The following is a 17,081-nucleotide window of genomic DNA, read 5'->3' on the forward strand; positions in this document are numbered from 1 at the left end:
CCGGACACATGTACACATAACATCTTTTCTTTATTTGTGTGTGAGCAATGTTTCCTGAAGGTTTGGCCGTGCCTTTTTGTAATACCCTGTATATTTGCTTACGTAACGATTTATAGTGGAACGATCACAAAACTAGTTGTAGGAAAGGCAGATGCCAGGCAGAGATTCATTGTAAGAATTCTGGTCCATCTACGAAAGAGCTAAATTACAAAACTCTCGCTCCATCGAGACTTGAGTTTTGTTGATCAGTCTGGAACCATTACTAAAAAGGACTGGTAGAAGAATTACAGAAGACCCAAAGAAGAACAGTGAATTTCATGACAGGTTCATTTAGTAAGTGCGGAAGCGTCACGGAGATGCTCATCTGACTACAGTGGCATAAGCTACAAGAGAGGTATATTGCGGAGTGGGGAGTGGTTTACATTTAAAATTTCAAGTGCCTTCGTTTCGAGAATAGTCAGCCACGCTATTGCTTCCCTCGAAGTATATTAAGCAAGATTAGACGCGGAGGCTTAACAACAATGAATCTTGTAGCGTATTGTTCGAGACGAACAGGAATAAGGGAAGTGAGTTTCATACAAAGTACCTTCCCCACACACTATATGACGGCTTCAGGAGTATAGATACAGTGGATGTAAATTCCGATTATCATCCCATGGTGTAGGGCGATGTGGATTTTCTCAGCCAGTGCAGTGGTAGATTAAAACCGAAACCCTTTCACAAGTAATTCTGTTACTGATTGAGCTATACGACACTTTTTTCGGTCAGCCTCGAAATTCCCATCTATCTGTGCCTATCTCCTGCTAACCATACTCAAAAAGCTTTTATTCATGCTCAACCTGAATACAGAGGAAAGGAAGGAAGGAAGATTAGGACCATTAGAGATGCAGCACAAGCCCGTTTTAGAGAAGAAATTAGTAGTGTTCTTTTCCAAGGAAACATTCTGGCAGTGTTCTTTAAGGAATTAGGGAAACCACAGATCTGGGTGGCCGGCCTTGGGTTCGAACCTCATCCGTCTATAATGTGTCTCCAGTCTGCCGAGCACTGCCCCTCGTCGTTCGTTGGCGTCAAACAAATCTATATTTTTCACTTGTTTCATCATCCGGTACATTTTTACACGATGTTTATGATCATGCTCGATTCGTATTCCTCTCTATGTTGCTAACAAATCTTTGGGTGCTCGGGTGTACTAACTTCTTTCCATGCTGTTTTTCATTAACAACTGGCGGAGTGTTTCCTCCCAAGGCTGAATGGGAAACTGTGAATCTGTCTTTGTCGTTGATCGCTCAAAGCTGGTCTAAGTGGAACATCACACACGAAGTTGCAAGTATCGCCCTTGAAGCCACGTTACTAGGCTCACATTAATATTCCCATTTAACCATATTGCAGTTTAATATTTATTCAATCGCGTTTTTACTATAGCTTGTCTCAAAGAATAACAAGATCACAAACTGTACATAAACTGGGGAGTGGTCAGGACCACATAGCGTGTAGGAAAAATCCATGGGCGCATCCGTTTTGTGATGCTTGCTGTTGTGAAACTTCTGGTAAATAAATGATGAGCCATATGGGGACCAGGCATTTGCGTTTCGGAGGCAATATTTTTGCTGACCGAACTATGGAGATACTTGATATTTATAGATGGAAACAGTGAGACATTTATGGACAGCGTGGGTGGCTTACCATGTGAGACTAGTTCCTTCACAGTACACTCTTTTAATCTGCCAGGAGCTCTCAAAGCTGGAAAGTCATTCTGGTATGAAGCAACAGCTCAGCCACTTTCGCAGCACCCCTTCTCTCAGATACTACTGTAGTGGCTTCGGTCGTACGTACACTAAAATAGGAAGGATACAGTGACGATGAGCACGGCGTATGCGCAAGGATAACATGCAAAACCGTAGACAGTGATACTGTTGCTCACCCACAGACAACTGACCGCAACTGATGAACGATTATTTCGTGGGCTGCATTTTCGAAACCATTAATTAATATTAAAGCCCAAAGTGCTTTGCGCAGAAGATTAAACGAACCGGTGCTTTTTCCTAAACAGATTTGATTGGCATCTAAATTGCAGACAGTAAAGCATGGGCCGCCCACGCACTTCTGTTGAAAATATGAAGCGTTTGAGAGCCTCTTTCGTCGTATGACGGTTGAAGTTTGTGAATACATATGTATGACAGACCGGCTACGTGAGTATCACTGGAGTATTACTGAAGTACGCTTGAATGCTGCTCTTTACAATTATGTAGGAATGCCAGCTGAACTGTAAATTTTTCTTGTCAACGATCAACACTCGAAAGGTTGCGATCAAGCCTCCTTCTGTTACGCAAAAATAATTCAGTACTAGACAAATGCTTCCGCCTAATCTGTACGTGGCTAGACTCACTTCTGCTCTATCTTATGGCAGATAATTTAATTCCATGCACGCATCCACAGTCACACTTACATAAAACATGTACAGTAATATTTAAATAAGTCTTCAGATTTATAAGTTATTTCTCTGTTTTGATACGTTGATTGAACATCAATATAACTAGAGTGGATTTTGTTGTGCGAAAGTAAGAATGGTTATACTTTCAAGAATATATTGAAAGTACTGAGCTTCTTGGACGTGAAACTATAATCGAATAGCAACGCTAACGTGAACTGTCTATGGTGAGATTACTTCTGCAGGCATGGAGCTGTACCAGTCATGTGCAATTCTCTTTGATATACTTTGACATGAAATGGTACAAATGAACAAATCTTCACAAAACGAAACTGCAAAGTTACTAAAGGTAGGGGAGGTAAACAATTCTATGTTTGTGAAGAATCACTACTTTTACATACGACACATCTTTAGAAACAGGGAAATAGAATTTGGGAAACCGTTTCCGCTGTCGTTTTTGCATGTTAACGTCTGAAGAGGATTTGCTAGCTCAGCTAAATATGGCGCATGAAAAACAGCCGTTACAGTTCCTGATTTAGTCAGCACAATCGCTATTTCTCTTCAATTAGACGATGTATAAACAGTTTCAGTCTAATATTTCAACTTCTCCTTCACTGTACAAACAGCCACTCCGTCCATATTAGCCGAAAATTTTTAAAAACGAGACGAAACCAAAATCCCAGGCACGTTTCATATCCGGTTGCGTTTACATGGGAGCGAAAATCGATTGCAGAATTGGAAAACCTGCAACTACAGGCGGATTTCCTGAATCTGTTTTGAAATCTTTACATGACCACCGAGAAGCAGTCTTGGGAAATCGCTTTACGAAATCCGGTTTTGGGAGCCCAATGTAAACGGGTTTGAATATGAGCCCTCCCGGCTTTCATCCTATCCATTCTCCTCCAGAGGTTGTACCCTTTCGCAACCTTAGCGGCGAAGACTGTCGCTGTGAAAAAGCCCATTCGGATCGGTGCCGGCTGTATTTGGGCTGTTTTGAGATGGACTGCGTAGCGTAGAAATTTGTGGTCGTTAGCCGATCATATGTTGTTGGGGATCCCGACTCGTAACCCGTTCCCGGTGCTGTTGGACAGGGACTTCACCTGACTTAATAAGGTGATATCTTTGTTGTTATATCATTCGTTGGAGATACATTTTCCGCCTTCCGTGTTGCAAGTGTGATGAACCTGAGACAGATTACCGACTGATTCTCAGTCACTAAACTCTCCACATCTCTTATCTTGTGGTTCGCCGCTACGAGACTTGTTGTGCCATTCTGATTCTAGTAATTCGTGTTGTCGTCTGAATGTGTCGATATTCTGGTTTCCATTTAAACCTTTGGGCTTAGCAGAGCATTATTTCTCAGTCTTAGTGTTCAGTCTGTTTCCGAAAGATGTATGTGTGACTGAACTGACTTTACGAAATCCGGTTTTGGGAGCCCAATGTAAACGGGTTTGAATATGAGCCCTCCCGGCTTTCATCCTATCCATTCTCCTCCAGAGGTTGTACCCTTTCGCAACCTTAGCGGCGAAGACTGTCGCTGTGAAAAAGCCCATTCGGATCGGTGCCGGCTGTATTTGGGCTGTTTTGAGATGGACTGCGTAGCGTAGAAATTTGTGGTCGTTAGCCGATCATATGTTGTTGGGGATCCCGACTCGTAACCCGTTCCCGGTGCTGTTGGACAGGGACTTCACCTGACTTAATAAGGTGATATCTTTGTTGTTATATCATTCGTTGGAGATACATTTTCCGCCTTCCGTGTTGCAAGTGTGATGAACCTGAGACAGATTACCGACTGATTCTCAGTCACTAAACTCTCCACATCTCTTATCTTGTGGTTCGCCGCTACGAGACTTGTTGTGCCATTCTGATTCTAGTAATTCGTGTTGTCGTCTGAATGTGTCGATATTCTGGTTTCCATTTAAACCTTTGGGCTTAGCAGAGCATTATTTCTCAGTCTTAGTGTTCAGTCTGTTTCCGAAAGATCTATGTGTGACTGAACAGAACGAAGCACCAATGTATGGTCATTTCGCCAGATATTTCTGCGGAATCTTGAATTTTTGGGTCCATCAAGGACGTACAATTATTGCGTGGTTAATTTATCATTTTATGCCTTTTCTTGAGGTAATCTTATGTTAGTGTGATCTGAATTGCTTGTTAAAAATACCTGTGGCTTGAATGTGATTTGGTTACTGCTTGGAAGCAGTGACAATTTGTTTAACGTGTTTTGGTGCTAATTTGATGTTTTCTTTAATATTGTTCTAAGTGCACTGCCTTGGGTTTACTAGGATATGACTGTTTATTTAAGGAGTATCAGTTGTCTCGAGTGCGTTGTCGTATTGGGGAAGCGCGATTGATTGGATCGTAATTTCTTAACATTTGTCGTATCCCTGAGCCTGGGTTGTGGGTTTGACCTACGCCTTCGGCCCCTTCTCATGTTGTAGACTGTAACGTTCCGTTTACACTCCAGGTACAACCAATAACAGTTGCCTGGTTTGAAACTAACAAATACAATTTGAGGGAGTACATGTGAAACGAAGTAGGTCTGATACTTGTATACCTCGCACTATTGGTCGTGACGACAATTGATGGTCGAGCGGGACAACTGGCCGTTCTCCACGTTGCCTGCTGTGTAAAGGGTTCGTGTCTGTACGTGGTTGGCGCCTGGAGCTCAGATATATCAATAAGATAAGTGACGTTTATTGGTCCGAGATCTACAAACTTAAAAGAAATGTAGCCTTTTCAGGCGTCAGCTATGTTGCGTTTCAGATGAAAGACTTGCATGTTTAAAGTTGCTTATTCTATTTATTTAGTTAGGAATGCATTTACCAAGCGTGCCATTTACTGTCTGTAAGTCAATTTCGTCACTGTTCAGTATGTAGTCAGTCTAGTCCTCTGAAAGCATTTTATTGTAATCGCATTACTATAATCCCATGAAATTCGTATTAACGTAAATTGGCTTCTGCCGTTTCATCCGTAACGATTGATTCCTATCATTCTATTGTTAATCACGGCAAAATAATCCCATGAAAGTTGTATTAGCGAAATCGGCTGCTGCCGTCTGATGTGTAACTATTAATCACTATAACGACAAGCTTTTTAGTGAACTGTTAATAAATCCTAGTATGTTGGTTGTACTGATGGTATTTGTATCAGAATTATTGTCTCAAGGGAAAACTTCTGCGCCGGCCGGAGTGGCCGTGCGGTTCTAGGCGCTACAGTCTGGAACCGAGCGACCGCTACGGTCGCAGGTTCGAATCCTGCCTCGGGCATGGATGTGTGTGATGTCCTTAGGTTAGTTGGGTTTAATTAGTTCTAAGTTCTAGGGGACTGAGGACCTCAGAAGTTAAATCGCATAGTGCTCAGAGCCATTTGAACCATTTTTGAAAACTTCTACCTGTTTAGGTTTTTGGTAACCACAAAGGTGGCAAAATTTTTCATTACAATTGTTATCTGAATTAATTGTGTACACGAATAAAACGTGAATGAAGTTCTCCCTCCCTCCAAGGTCCAGTCCTTCCATTTAGTCCTTTATGGGCTTTTTTATGAGGCGCCGATGTATCCCCTTATCAAAATATATTAGGATTTACTACTATTATGCTCAAATAACTGATGTTACCAATAAATTGTTTGCTGTTATTTGTCTATACATGATATATGCTACGTAATGTTCAGTTGTGACGTAACCAGCCACTCATGCGTTGAAAATAATGGATGCCGCCAGAGATATTGCAATGTGATTTCTTTCTCTTTCACCTCTGGCTGAACCTGCTGCTAATCTCTGACTCTCCCAGTACAGGACCTGTCTTAGATGTGTCAGGAAGATGCAAAGTGCACGCGCTGAAAATGAAAAGGAAATTACTCTTCTTTCTAATTACTCTTCAGAAAATAAAATGATGACATACAACTATTGAACACTTCAGGTGCGACACGTGGTTTCAAGCACAACAGTGCACATTTACTTAAGTATTTACTAGAGTAGCATGGCATCTGTTTATTACTACTTCACTTGGGTGTGATTTTGTCCTCACAGTAAAAGCTATTAGCAGAGTTCCTCAGTTAGCAGTCCATTTATCACACACGAAATTCAATACACGATCACTTTTATGGTCTACACATCCGTTTTAGTTCATAATTTCACTCTTTTTCTCAGACGAAATAGTACCATTACCTCATTCGTACATACTGTCTCTGCTGATATACAAAATATTCACGTTTTCGTGCTGAAAACTGCCAGCAGTCCATTTCTTTGCGATACCCCGTAAATTTCGCACGCCTGTTATCTTCTGCTCTAATCTCTAACTAATTCTCCAGTACTGAGTCTTTGACTCTTGCATTCCTCTCTCGTCTCCTCGTTTTCTTTAATAATTTTAAGAAATTGTCGTCTCTACTTAAAATTTGGTAATTCATTACAACAATGCCACTGTGATATACTGATGCCAACTTCTTCGTTCCGCTCGTATCTGCATGGTCAAACTGTTTCCAGATTCTTAGTACTGTAATTTCCTTCACCCGGTACAGCCTGCAACTAATAACGGAAAGGACACTGGTTAATTTCCGCAAAATCATCACTCTTTCCCACTAATAAAATGGCACGTCCCATCCATTCGTCTAACACTTCAACGTTCTAATTTCAACTATTCGCTTTCCTTTGTCACTTCCTTCTTAATACAAATTTCCACAGATTAAATTTCACCTGTCGAACTAAAGGACTCTTTTTTGCATTTACATTACACAAAAATCATACAAAACCTGGGATACAAACATTTACGCTATTTTTTTAACATTTGAGCTGATACATAAAAAAGAGTAAGATACAGGGTATAGTGAGTTAAAATTGGTTGTAAATATTGTTGCTAAAATACATGGTGTTTATTAGCAGTGGAGAAAGTGTCCGTTATAGTAGCACTAGGAAATTCCCAATACAGGCCAAACATGAACTCAGCATATCTCAATCATCGGTACTGCGTATTCTGAAATGCCGTCAAGAAGTCACACTCAGTTACTACACACCAGCTATCGACATTATGGGTCTGCATTTCCAGAGAATATGCAACATTTCAAGGACGCTTCTGTTATTATTAGCACGCGAAGTTTAGTGACAGGCTTTCCTCAAGGAAATATGCACAACGACACTTTTAGATCTACAAGTCGTGATATGCCTCGCATCAGACACTTCTGAAGCAGAACCAGGTAACGTCCGATGATGGACACTGGGTACTCGCATGTATAACATTCCTGAATAGTCCAGGAAAGTAAGTAATTACTCTACATCGTGTATAAAGTGAATACGAAAAAAGTCAAGTAGTTCTCTGGAACTGTAATTCCATAATATGTAATGCGATCAGCGCTATATCGTCAAATTAAAATAAGCAACTTCCTGGCAGATTAAAACTGTGTGCCCGAACCAGACTCGAACTCGGGACCTTTGCCTTTCGCGGGCTAGTGCTCTACCATCTGAGTTACCGAAGCACGACTCACGTCCGGTACTCACACCTTTACTTCTGCCAGTACCTCGTCTCCTACCTTCCAAACTTTACAGAAGCTCTCCTGCGAACCTTGCAGAACTAGCACTCCTGAAAGAAAGGATATTGCGGAGACATGGCTTAGCCACAGCCTGGGGATGTTTCCAGAACGAGATTTTCACTCTGCAGCGGAGTGTGCGCTGATATGAAACTTCCTGGCAGATTAAAACTGTGTACCCGACCGAGACTCGAACTCGCGACCTGCCTTTCGCGGGCAAGTGCTCTACCATCTGAGCTACCGAAGCACGACTCACGTCCGGTACTCACACCTTTACTTCTGCCAGTACCTCGTCTCCTACCTTCCAAACTTTACAGAAGCTCTCCTGCGAACCTTGCAGAACTAGCACTCCTGAAAGAAAGGATATTGCGGAGACATGGCTTAGCCACAGCCTGGGGATGTTTCCAGAACGAGATTTTCACTCTGCAGCGGAGTGTGCGCTGATATGAAACTTCCTGGCAGATTAAAACTGTGTACCCGACCGAGACTCGAACTCGCGACCTTTGCCTTTCGCGGGCAAGTGCTCTACCATCTGAGCTACCGAAGCACGACTCACGTCCGGTACTCGCAGCTTTACTTCTGTATTTCTGCCAGTACCTCGTCTCCTACCTTCCAAACTTTACAGAAGCTCTCCTGCGAACCTTGCAGAGCTAGCACTCCTGAAAGAAAGGATATTGCGGAGACATGGCTTAACCACAGCCTGGGGGATGTTTCCAGAATGAGATTTTCACTCAGCAGCGGAGTGTGCGCTGATATAGCTGTGAGTACCGGACGTGAGTCGTGCTTCGGTAGCTCAGATGGTAGTGCACTTGCCCGCGAAAGGCATAGGTCCCGAGTTCGAGTCTCGGTCGGGCACACAGTTTTAATCTGCCAGGAAGTTTCATATCAGCGCACACTCCGCTGCAGTGTGAAAATCTCATTCTAAAATAAGCAAGTTAACAAGGCAAAATTAATAAACAGTGACCACAAGGCCGCTCCTATTCTGGGCATTATTACGTATGGAACGAAATAGGTACTAATCGACATTGAAAATTACAGTTGTACGTCGTAGAACAATTGGGTGTTTTAAAAATGCACTCGGTCGTTGTCGAAGATCCAGAGAATTACCTGGCACAGATGTAAACAAGTGCTGTTTTGCCCGAAAGGCGCTGGTTTATATTCCGGAAAGAACCAGATTGTGTTCCGTTTCCCTAAGTCCCTTCAGAGGATTGCTCGTCCGGTACTCTCTGTCGCTAGCCATACCTGCACTCTTCCTGGTGGTATTGGAACTACTGAGCTACTAAGATTAGAAAAAAGGAAGAGGCATCACAGATCATGTGGTGTACAGCTACTTGCCTCGTGAGATACACGTGAGACAAACCGATGAGTCCAAATATCGTGACCACCTGCTAAACAGCGTTTTGGTCCACTTTTGGAATGCGTTGCAACAGCGACTGTGCGCGGTTTGGATCACGTACTTGACAGGTTTCTGGAGGTATGTGGCCCGTCACACAATGGCAAGGTGGCTTGTGGGCGCGGGTTCACATTAGGCGAATTTGGCGCCCAAGGCATCAGCGTGAGCTAACCATCGTACTCCTCGAACCACTGCTGCACGATTTTGGCGCTGTGAAGCTGACAGGTATCCTGCTGGGAGACGTCATCGCCGTAGAGGATGATATCATCCATGAAGAGATGCAGGTTGCCTGCAGTACTGTCATGTGGTCCTGAGCTGTCATGATGCTTTCGGACACTGCTACAGGTCACATGGAAGCCTAGATGAATGTTCCCCGTAGCGTAAATCAGCTTCCACCGGCCTGCGACCGTAGCTCAGAACGTATTTGGAGTAACCGTTTTCAACCAGCGACCTGTTTTAACAAGAAACGTGATCCATCCCTCCAGACTCAAGTTTCTATCGACCCAGAGGCCAATCTCTAGGATCCCGAGAAAACTACAATAATAATGGATGATCTCCTTGGGTCCTCGGCTATGGAGCCGTATGTTCAACAATGTGGGCTGAACGGTGCGCTCCAAAACACTACCGTGCCCGCGCTGGCATGGTACTCTGTCGCCAGATCTGCTACATTTCGCCGTGTATCCTTCTTTAAAGAGTGGACAAGCCTCTGACTTCCATCTTACGTCATGAAGCGAAGCTCTCTAACACCTAGTCGCCTTCTCGTAGTTTCACCTTCCTTGAACCAACTTATACAGACGCCCACAACAGCAGCGCGATAACAGCCGATCAGCTATGCCGTTTCCGAGATACTTGATCTCAGGCGCCGGCCCATAGCAATCTGCCACTTGTCAAGATAGCTTATGTCAGTGGATTTCCCCTATCGCGCTTCAAATCGTCACTGCACTGCTTCTTTATTCATCTCTGCGCTCCACTTATATACTTTCCTTACCGCATCACATATCCTGAGGCATCAAGGGATCACCAATTTAGTATTGGAGGGCCGCGTGGAGGGTAAAAATCGTAGAGGGCGATCAAGAGGTGAATACACCAAACAGATTCAGAAGGATGTAGGTTGCAGTAGGTACTGGGAGATGAAGAAGCTTGCACAGGATAGAGTAGCATGGAGAGCTGCATCAAACCAGTCTCTGGACTGAAGACCACAACAACAACCGCATCACACGCCCACAACACCACCAGGCGGCGTTCAGTCTCCCGGTTGGCGGTGTCCATAACGTATTGGCTCATGGACTGAAGACCACAACAACAACCGCGTCACACGCCCACAACACCACCAGGCGGCGTTCAGTCTCGCGGTTGGCGGTGTTCATAACGTTTTGGCTCATCGTGTACTTGAATTGTGTGAGTTTCATCATAAGGCAAAATCATTGTTATAACATCTCTCTGTTCTTACTCGATTACGGTTTGGAAGTAAGACGTCAGTACGTCACGAAATCGATTCAAAGGAGCGTTTATTATTCACACATCAAAAAAAGGTTTTGCATCACCCCGGTTCCCAGAACTCCTGAAGATGTTGACTGTGGATATTGTATCACCGACAGAGTCCCTTTTACTGTTCAGAGATGTCACTAAACCCGCCCAAAGATGTAAAAAACCATGCATGAGCAGTTCCTATTAGACGGAGAGGGTCCGACAGCCGATCAGTTCCAGTCATTTCACCAGGAAGGAGGTACACGGCTCTTGTTGTCTGTAGTTCAACCATGCCTAGATGCTGAATACCGCGGTTCGTCAGGTACTCATTGGGGCCTTAGACTAACCGTCCAGCGAGTGAAGCAACAAGGGAAGTGTCCAGGCGTCTCGGTATGAACCAAAGCGGTGCTGTTCGGACATGGAAGAGATACAGAGTGACAGGAACTGTCGATGACATGCCTCGCTCAGGCCACCCAAGGGCTACTACTGCAGGTCATACACTGCATACGTTAGCTACGGAATATGTCTCGGAGGAACCCTGACAGCAACACTACCATTTTGAAAAATGCTTTTCGCGCAGCCACAGGACGTTGTGTTAAGACTCAAACTGTGCGCAATAGGCTGTATGATGCGCAACTTCACTCTCTACGTCCATGGCGAGATTCATCTTTGTAGCCACGACACAATGCAGTACGGTACAGATGGGCCCAACAAAATGCCAAATGGACCGCTTAGGATTGGCATCATGTTCTCTTCACCGATGAGTGTCCCATATGCCTTCAACCAGACAATTTTCAGAGACGTGGTCGGAGGCAACCCGGTCAGGCTGAATGCCTTAGACTAACCGTCCAGCGAGTGAAGCAATGTAAAGATTCCCTGCCGTTTTGGGGTGGCATTATGTGGGGCCGACGTTCGCAGTTGGTGGTCATGGAAGGCGCCGTAACGGCTGTATGATACGTGAATGCCATCCTCCGACGGATAGTGCAACAAGATCGGCAGCATATTGGCGAGGCATTCGTCTTCATGGACGACAATTCGCGCACCCATCGTGTACATCTTGTGAATGACTTCCTTCAGGATAACGAGTGGCCAGCATGTTCTCCAGACACGGAACCTATCTAACGTGCCTGGGATGGATTGAAAAGGGCTGTTTATGGACGACGTGACCCACCAACCACTCTGAGGGTTCTACGCGAATCACCCTTGAGGTGTGGGACAGTCTGGATCAACAGTGCCTTGATGAACTTGTGCGTAGTATGCCACGGCGAATACAGGCATGCATCAATGCAAGAGGTACCGGTGAGTACAGCAATCGGGACTACCGACTGAAATTCTCGCTGTATGGAGGTACAATATGCAATGTGTGGTTTCCACGAGCAATAAAAAGGGCGGAAATGATGTTAATGTTGATCTCTCTTCCAATTTTCTGTACAGGTTCCGGAACTTTCGGAACCGAGATGATGCAAAACATTTTTTGATGTGTGTATTTTCACCTCCGTCAACTCACCTTTTTTTCAGAAAGTTTGCACGTAAATGGAACTGACTGCACGAGGGCGTTGTAGAGACAGCTGCGTAGTGGACGTGTACGATACAAATCCGGCCGTAGAGAAGCTTAAGAAGACGCGTTCTCTATTCTATCATGATCTACGTATGCCGTTGTACGTTGTCCTTTGCATGATAATGCTCGTAAAATTATGATCGAATCGTCTGGTTTTACGGCTACGACGTCCCTGGAGCAATGGCTGCTCTTCGGAGTATCGCTACATAACCTTCAACGTGTTCACTTTCCAGTGTATTGCTAAAAGAACTGATACCAAAAAGAACTGTTAACTGTAGACTAATGAAGAAACATTTTCGCCTAATTTGACCAAGCTTACGTTTTGGAGCGTCGCACTGATGAAATGTCACAGTCAGTAATCATGCTTGATGTAGTATCCCGTAAGGAATGATTCGCACCTAGTAGGTAAAATTTATTTCAGGACTAGTTTATACCAAGAGGTCTACGTTCCGCCACACATCGTTCTTACTGTCGCCTGCATATAGGTCTACGTTACCATTACAAACGTACGGATTAACTCTTTCAGCCGCTGCACCAAATATCATCCTAAATTTAGTGCAATGAACGAAAACAGCGACGCGCGCGAGTAACACGCCACTAACATTTCAGAAACACTTTTGAGTCTATGTATAGAGGCAACAAAAGTATTGTTCCATTCAACTGTGACATCATCTCACACAAGTTGTCACAAGCTAGGCCTCACTGATAATAAGATGAACTACCGTGGAAGACACAATTCCGTCCTGCGAACTGGACGAGTCCATATCACCGTTCAGAGGAAGCGATTGTTTGTGTTTCCTGTAGGTTGCCAGTTTGTGTTCTCCATGTACTGTCGTTGCTACCTGACTCCTACACAGTATAGTATTGCAGTCACCAAGCACGGTAGATACAGGGAGTATAGGCCATGGTCAATCAAGTGAGAGCGCTTATAACGTCTTTTATGTCGGAAGAGGCAATGCAGTCTCCATCGTAGAGGATAAGCTCCGTTATATTGCACGAAATCTATTGTTAATTTATCAATATGAAACTTTATTTGTTAACTGGTATTACTTGTATGAAGCATAGTATAAATTTTTTGGTTCATAGTAAGAATGCACTGGCGGTGTTACTTTCGACTTATACAGAAGCCTACTATGCTCACAGCAATAAATCATTCTCCTCAAGATTAAACAGAAAAGAGGGCCACGTAGTAAAGATGTTTCACAATATCTGTAGATCTGATCCACTCAGGTTGTTCTTCATTTACCTGTCTAGTGATGTGATAACGACAAATGAACAGTAAAAATTTGCAAGCATTTCCAGCAGGACCGTGCTTGTTCTCGCACTAAATCTTGCATCTAATATGTGGAAAGTAATCATAACACGCAAGACTGAAGTGACCGTCTGCTGTGTGCATCCGTTACACATATGAACAAGGCTACAGCATTTGCTATAAGTAGTTGCAACATGGATGAGATGAACCATATCGAATTTATGGTGTGGCAGAACTACACTTATACGAAATCAGCTGCAGTAGATTGCAAACATTTTCACATGAACACTTGTCAAGTGGAAGACGTCATATTGAAGACGTCAATAATTGTACCAGGTAACGTATTTCACCTATGGAACAGTACTCAGTATGATGGCTGTACCAGTCCTAACGAAATGATTTATTAACACCCTCTCCTGCCTGTCACATTCAAGATCACCCCCTCTTCCTACCCGCTGCCTCACCTCCTCACCTCTGTCGCAGTAGATCATTTGTGCTATGTTTAAGATTTAATTTATTGCCCTGGGGCGATATCCTATTGGCTGGAAGAGAGACGTTGGTGTTTATTTGGGATCTAATTTATTATTCCGTTTATTATCCTGTGTAATTAGACCTAATTTTGTTAAATATGATCCGTCGTCCGCGAAGTATTAGCGTTCGGTTCGAATGATTCTGAGCACTATGGGACTTAACATCTGAAGTCATCAGTCGCCTAGAACTTAGAACGACTTAAACCTAACCAACCTAAGGACATCACAAACATCCATGACCGAGGCAGGATTCGAACCTGCGGGGTCGCGCGGTTCCAGACTTAAGCGCCTAGAACCGCTCCGTCACAGCGGTCGGCTATTGGCGTTTGTTTGGCTTCTATTTCTTTAATCACTCGCTTACTGGCCTGTGCATCGTGTTTGTGCAGTTTTGACAGTAAATCTTGCTTGGCTGTCAATTTTATATGTAGAATTAGCGGATTATTTTCTCATTGTGGTAGCTGTCTATATAATCAGGGACAGGTTGGGGTCGAGATGATTTTCTGTCTAATGCAATGGTACTTTCGGATCTTGATATGACTCCTGGAGAATAATTGAGAATATTACGCTACACTTCCTCGAAACTGAAACACTTAACGCGCACGTATTACCATTTGTACTGTGGAGGTGAGAAACTAACCACAGGAATTGCATATGCGAATGTTACAAACCAGCCAAAACAGCACTCTCAGCTTGATCTGTGATCTTGAGAAATGGTCGCAAATCTCGTACTTGTAAGTAATGGGTTTGTTTATAAAATATCTTTTTTCTACTGCCAGTCGAGATCTTTTTTGAAAACAGTGTGTGTTTCGATCAGTAGACACACCCTACGCCAATGTTCACAGTTACTTTTGATCAGACTATGTGTGCGCAATTTAGGTCATACACTACGCTGCGATGAACTTTGGGCAGGATGTATATCCCATCCCTAGTTGAAAACTATTCCATTCTCGAATAAGGTGTGGGAAAAGTGAACAATACGTGTATTAAACACCTATATCTTTCCATAATCTTAAAGTAGCTCTACATTGGCTGCATTCGTGATTCACTAAATTCAAGTGTTGGGATTGCTCTGCAGTTCATAATTACTTACTAATATGGTGCTCTGTAACATATAATATGATATGGTGAGAACTACTTCGGCTCTAATAGACGAAGTCCCATTTAAGTTCCTACAACACACATGCAGCTTGCTTGTCGTAATTATAAGTCTCTGATCGATATGATAATGATAGCATTATGGAATTTTAGAGGGAAAGCCTAGCAACTCTATCAGTACCTGGAGCATGATACTGGTATGGGAAGCCCGCTGCTACTGAGAGTGCTGTGCTTCACTCTGCAACTTAAAATTGTGTTTTTTTAAAAATGAAGTGTTATTGTATACATTTTAGCCAACTGCTATCGAGTGTACTTTTCTAAAACAAAGTGATAGAATTGCTTTTCAGCTTGCGATTGCTTACTGATATGTTGATCTGTAATATTTAGTTGTTTAAGGGGCTCCGGAACGCCCTATACTTGCAATGTTAAAATAACGCTTATAAATTACATCTTTCCTCACAAAGTATTTGAGGTAGGAAGTTGAACATTTTACAGATTATTTATTGGAATATGGGCTACAACTTAACTCAGGGATTTTACAAAATTTTAGTTCAGTTATTAAAGATGATTTTTTTTCAATTGTAATGAAAATTCACAACATTTTTTCGCAATTTTTTATTTATATATTCAAAAATATACAGTTTTTTGGAAAAAGGCTGTGTTAAATTATGCAGAAGGTACTGTGTAACATTTACTGAAAGTTTGAAACAAATATGTTTGGAAGACCCTTAGAAAACATGTAATTAGTATGAGAAAATAAAAGTTTTGGGAATCTAGCGACAAAGATTGGATTAACTTTTTAGTGAATTCCAGGTCCATAGGATGGATTATCTTCATCCTCTGCAAACTCCTTCTCCAGCTTCCTCTTGTTTACTCTTGCTTGTATTTCTAGACTCTTTACAGCCCTGTCTGCAGCCCGAAGGCGTTCCTTGTCTAAAGCAAGCATCGCTCGTACCATGTTAGAACCTATCTTCATTCCCATATTTCTAAATACCTTGCACCTTACAATGTTGCCATCATTGAAAGTCGCAACAGCATCATACACACCAAAGTGAAGTGTTTCTATTCCAACAAATACAGTCTTGAGGATTCTCGACCATATAACACTATTTACACTTTCATTGGGGTTTTGAGTTTTTCCGTGAATACACTTTTTCAACAGTTCAGGTGCTGCTAAGTCTCTGAAAATAGGTTTAGCCACAACACATACTTTATCTCACATCACTAAAATGTACCTGATGAACACGGACGTTAATAATAACACCATTTGACAGCAGTTTAACAGCGCCACAGTGGGTCACGCTCATGTAGAACACATTTCAAAAAAAAATTAAAAATAGTTGTAGTCTTCGGAATTGAATAAATTATATATCTATTAAAAGGTAATAGTCTGCAGATTCAGAAAACGCAAAAAAATAAAAATTGAACTTTTCATGATTTTGAGCCTTTCCGGAGCCCCTTAATGCATACTGAATATTAGATGTGTTGAAAAAGGCATGACAGCGGTCGAAGCAATAACCTTTCTGGCTGAGCGCAGTGTGTGGACGTGATGCAATTGGCAGAGCCACCATTTCCAACAATACTCGCTTGTTGTTTCATCATAATACTACATAAAGAAGGAGATTTTTAGGCTTGGCCATAAGTCTCGGCTATGCATTTAGCGTCTATGCTCCAGGAAGCCAGTGATATGATGTTGGGAAAAAAAAGAAAAAAGGCACTGGTGGCGTGAGTGCGCGGTATGGGGTGCAGGGTGCGTTGTGGGTTAAGAGGTGGGACTGGCTTGCCACCAGAGTGGTGTGGTGGGGGCTGAGATTTGATTGCATCCGCACTATCACAAC

General features: G+C 42.9%; 1 non-coding gene across 1 annotated transcript; it reads left to right on the forward strand.

Annotated features, from left to right (window-relative positions):
* The first annotated feature begins 1,813 nt into the window (after nucleotides 1-1,813).
* On the forward strand, nucleotides 1,814-1,918 carry LOC126097324 (U6 spliceosomal RNA). The gene has a single exon (XR_007522103.1). It is a non-coding gene; the product is annotated as a U6 spliceosomal RNA (small nuclear RNA).
* Nucleotides 1,919-17,081: the final 15,163 nt, after the last annotated feature.

Source organism: Schistocerca cancellata, chromosome 1 (genome assembly GCF_023864275.1).
Source record: "Schistocerca cancellata isolate TAMUIC-IGC-003103 chromosome 1, iqSchCanc2.1, whole genome shotgun sequence".
Taxonomy (NCBI): domain Eukaryota; kingdom Metazoa; phylum Arthropoda; class Insecta; order Orthoptera; family Acrididae; genus Schistocerca; species Schistocerca cancellata.